Source organism: Octodon degus, unplaced genomic scaffold (assembly GCF_000260255.1).
Source record: "Octodon degus isolate 3935 unplaced genomic scaffold, OctDeg1.0 scaffold00055, whole genome shotgun sequence".
NCBI lineage: Eukaryota > Metazoa > Chordata > Mammalia > Rodentia > Octodontidae > Octodon > Octodon degus.
Genome location: NW_004524631.1, coordinates 12,018,535 through 12,024,012, shown reverse-complemented (window position 1 = coordinate 12,024,012; position 5,478 = coordinate 12,018,535).

Here is a 5,478-nt window from a genome sequence, read left to right as displayed (position 1 = left end):
AAAAGTCAATGCAAAGAATCAGTGAATGAAAGTTGCTTCTTTGAAAGATTAAATAAAACAACAAACTCCTATTAAGCTTATTCAAAAGAGGAAAGAAATGAAACAAATCAATTCAATTAAGAATGAAATCACAACAGACCCTGCAGAAATCCAGAAAATTATCTATACCTATGTCTTAGTTACTCTTCTCTCGTTGCTGGGACAAATACCCAACACTCAAAATGAAGGAAGGAAAGGTTTATTTAGCTCACAGTTACTGGAGGTTTCAGTCCATACTCAGCTGGGTCCAATGCAGAGCAACACAGAGCAGAAAGCAACCTTTCATGGTGGTGGCAAAGAGCAAGAGCACAAGGGAGGGGTAGCAGCAGCTCAAGCAGCTAGCTTCTCTTCCCACCTTACATTGTAATGCAAATTACCTGCCCCAGGGTAGGGCAAGTACTCACACCTATGGGTACTTCCCAGTACTTACCCACCTATGGATAATCCCAGCAGTACTAAAACCCATAATCCCAGCCTTGGATCACACATAATCCCAGTGGATCATGAGTTAACACAAACTCTAGAAGTCCTCACCCCATGACTGCATGAGGCTTTGGGGGGACAACTAGACACAAACCATAACAACCTACTTCGAAAACTTATATTCTAATAGGATAGAAAATGCAAACGAAATGGACAGGTTCCGACATACATAACAATTACCAAAGCTGAATCAAGAAGATAGAAAAATCAAAAAAAAAAATTTAAAAAAGAAGATAGAAAAATCCTAAATAACCCAATATCAATCAACAAAATTAAAGATGTACTTAAAGTAAAGCCCAGGCCCTAAGGGATTCATTGATGAATTCTACAAGAAATTTAGGAAGACCTAACATCACTAGTCCTCAAAGTTTAATGAAATTAAAGGGAAGCAACACTCCCAAAATCATTCCTGGAAGCAAGCATTACCCTGATATAAAAACCAGCAAAGACCCAACTAAGACAGAGAACTACAGTCCAATTTCCCTAATGAACATTGGTATAAAAATTACCAATAAGATACTGGCAAAAAAAAAAGCAGCAAATCATCAAGAAGATTATACACCACGGCCAAGTGGAATTCATCCCAGGGATTCAAGAATGGTTCAGCATATGTAAATATGTAAATAATACACCATATCAAAGGAGCAAGGTTGGACATGATGATGCACACCAGTATTCCCAGTACTCAAGAGGCTGAGGAAAGAAAACTGTCTAAAGTTTCAGGCCAGCCTGGGCTACATAGTGAGTTTAAGGCTACCATGAACTACACAGCAAGATCCTGTCTCATAAAAAATAAAAAATAAAAAAAAACATAGCCAAGGTCAAAATCCATACAGTCATCTCAATAGATGCAGAAAAAAAAACATTTGGCAAAGTCCAACATCCATGCATGATTAAAAAAAATCTACAGAAAATTGGAATAAATGGTCTTTCAATTTGATGAAATCCCATCTATGACAAACAAACAGCCAATGTCATACTAATTGGACAAAAAATGAAAGCTTTCACTCTAAGCTCAGAAACAACATGAAGATGGCCACTGTCACCACTCTTAGTCAACACAGTCCTGTAAACCTTTCCAGAGCAATTAGACAAGTGAAAGAAATAAACAGAGGACTGGGAATATTGTTCAGGGACACAAGCACCTGCCTGGAAAACACAAGATCCTGATTCTGATTCCTGGTACCAAAAAGAGTAGAAAGAAAGAAAGAGGAATAACAATAGGAAAGGAAGAAGTTAAATTATCATTATTTGCAGATGACATGACACTACATATAAGACTCCCAAAGCTCCACTAAAAACCTGTTAGATATCATAAGCAAATTAATTACTGTATCTTTATACAAAGTCAATACTCATAAATCAATACCCTTGCCATATTTGAATAACAAACTCACTGAGAAATTAGGAAAATGATGTTTCACAATAAGAACCAAAAAATAAAAATAAAAATAAAATACCTGTGAATCAATTAAATGAAGGATGTAAAAGACCTCTACATTGAAAACTACAGTACTCTAAAACGGGAGCTTGAAGCTGGTATCAGAAAATGGAAAGAGAGCTGGGGAGATAGCTCAATAGAATAAGTGCTTGCATCCCATGTGTATCTCAATACATTTTTTAAATGTAAATTTATTTTTGGAATAATTACATTTACATGGCTCAAAATTCGAAAGATACAAAAGGTATATGCTTAGAAGCAGCTACCATGACCCTAGCTTTTGTCCCAAGTAGAGAACCTGCTTTCAGCCCTTTCTGTGACCTGAAATTAGGAGAGGCTTCAGATGTGCCAGGAGGCAGAAGCAGCACGTGCCTGTGCCCGGCTATGCTTGCCCACCTCTGGCCGGGGCTTCCCCTTTGTCCTTCCTGCCACGTGGCTTCTGGCACTGCGGGTTATAGAGACCCAGGCTGTGTTCCCAGCCCGACTTCTTGGGGATACCTTTGCAGGGAAGAGCTTGTGCCCTTCCCAGGGGCTACATGAGTACACCCCCATGGTCCCTGTGCCTCAGGAACCAGGTGTCTGCCATGGTGGCGTGAAGCATGCTTCCCCTCCTTGGGTGTTCGCAGATGCTCTTCCCTGGAGGCGGCCTTAGGATGTGCCCCGCCCAGATCACCCAGTCACTCCAGGTCTGGATGCCTCTGAGGTGATGGCCCCAACACCAGGCTTGTTCTGGGTGCCTCCGCTCAAGCCTGAGGCCTTGTGCATATTAGCGCTCCACCATCCCACCGTCCCCTAGCCTTACGCAGGAGCTCTGGTCAACCCTACATAGGAATTTTCTTCAACGGCTTTTCCCTTCAACTTGTTTTGAGGCAGGGTTAGGCTGGCCTTGAGCTCACGTGACTCCTGCCTCAGGCTCCTGAGGGCTGGCGTGATAGGCATGCACCAGGCCCCATCAATTTTGAGTTTGGCATTCTTGCCATCAGTAAGTCAGACGGCTCCCCCGTTCTAAGTTTCTCTAATCCACTTGCTATTACTCTGCCCCAGAACTACGGGGAGTCACAGCAGCTGGGAGGCTGCCACTGCGCCCACACCTGACTCCTGCTGCCTGATGCAGCTTGGGCGTGCCCTGCTTCTCAATACATTTTTAATTTTATTTTATTTTATTTTGTTGAGAGACAAATAGCAATGAGACAGTTTCCAGGCTGATTAGTGGGATAGTTTCAATAATTAATACATTGTATATTGTTATCTTCTTAGTGGTTATTCATAGTACAGGAGGCAGACAGAATATCCTGTCTAAGCACTATTAGTACAAATCTTTCTTTTCCTTGAATTAAGTCAAAGTAGCTGTATATATATCTCAATACATTTTAGATTTTTCTTAGTATAATTAGCTTAAGATATTTTTCAAGAATCAGTTGTATTTTTTAATCGGTGAATGACTGTTCACTGTTTTTATAGTCTTTACCTGTTTTCCTAATGAGTTGGCTTCTTTTTCTTGTAGGAGCTCTTTACAAGAAAATTAACCTTTGTCTGCAAGTTGCAAGTATTTCTCTCCAGGTTCCTTTTATACACACAACAATATCTGATTTGTAAATAGTGATGAATTTTCTCTACTTTTTGTTTTTTTATTGTTGTTTGATTTCACATTTGGAAAAGTCTTCTCAGAGTTACTTTAAAAATTTATGTTTTCGGGCCAGGGAGATGGCTCAGTGGAATAAGCGCTTCCCTGGCAAGTACAAGGACCTGAGATCAATCCCTGGTTCCGCAAAAAAAAAAAAAAAAATTATGTTTTCTTTTAGTACTTCTGTTACTGTTTTTCAAGAGTTCAAATCTCTGAAGATCATAATGTATTCTGGTGTACAGTAAGAATTAGATGCAACTTTCTGGTTCCAGATGGTGATGCAGTTGTCACAATACAATGTTATTGAATAATTTATCCTTACCCTCCTGATCTGAAATGGCAGCTTTATTCTATAAAAATTCCCGTATTATTTGGATCTATTTATTGACTTCCTGTTGAGTTGCCTGAAGATCAAACATATGCTGCAAACTATTTCAATTCTAGAAGCTGTATAGCATGTTTTATGTCTGGTAGGACTAGTTCCTTGTATTATCTGTTTTTTTCCAGAATTTTCTGATTATTTTGTAGGAACTTAACATAATCTATTGGCATTTTCTTAGGATTATGTTATGTTTGTAATTAATTACTCACACTCAGTACTTCCCACTCATGAACAATGTATATCGTCACACTTGGCTCTGATCTTTTACCTTCTCTCTCTTGTGGTGAGTCTGGGTAATATCTTAAGGCCTTTTTCAAAAAGGTCATGCTGTGAGTTCAAAATATATCCCTGTCTGCTTAATAGTAACATGCCTTGGTCTTATTTCTCAATAGATATGGCAATAAAAACTGTCAGCTACAGTTTTATGTGAAAAAAAAAAGAATAAGTGCTTGCCTGGCAAGTGCAGGGTCCTGAGTTCAATTCCTGGTACTGAAAAAAAAAGAAAGAAAAGAAAATGGAAAGATATTTCTTGCTCTTGAATAAGAAAAACCAACATAGTGAAAATGGCTACACTTCCAAAACTGTTATACAGATTTAAAGCAGTTCTGATCAAAATTCCAATAGCATATCTTACAGAATTCGAGACAACAATCTTACAATTTATTTGGAACCAAAAGAGACCTAGATTAGCAAAGGCAATTCTAGGCAACAAAAGCAAGGCAGGAGGCATAACAATCTCTAACTTGAAGTTATACTATAAAGCTACTGTAATAAAAACAGCCTAGTGCTGGCTACAAGCAGGCCCAAAGATGCATGGAACACCTTAGAAGATGCAGAAACAACTCAAGACTTATTTAGCCACCTTATCTTTGACAAAAGTGTATCTTTCTTCACTGGAAGAAAGATAGCCTCTTTAATACATGGTGCTGGAAAAACTGGCTCTGCACATGCCAAAGATTAAAATTGGACCCATGTCTTTCACAATGCACTAAACTAAATTTGAGGGGCCAAGGAGACAGCTCAGTAGAATAAGCACCTGCCTGGCAAGGGTCCTGAGTTCAATCCCCAGTAATGCCAAAAAGAAAAAAATCTAAACTAAATTTGAAATGGATCAAAGATCTGTATATTAAAACAGAAACATTAAAAAAGAAACATTAAATATACTGAAAAACAGAATAGGTAAAAATCTTGAAGGCATTGATGTAAGCAAAGATTTTATGACTAAAACCCTGATTGTACAGGAACTATCATAAAGAATCAACAACTAGGTTCTCATCTTATTAAAAAGCTTTTTCACAGCAAGAGAAACCACCAACAGAGTGAAGAGACAAAAAAAAAATGTTTGCTAGCTGTTCCTCAGACAAAGGAGTACTACTGAGAACATATAAAGAAATCAAGCTGGGGAGATAGCTCAGCGGCATAAGCATCTTCCTGGCAAGCATAAGGTACTGAGTTTCATCCCTGGAAGAGAGAGAGAGAGAGAGAGAGAGAGAGAGAGAGAGAGAGAGA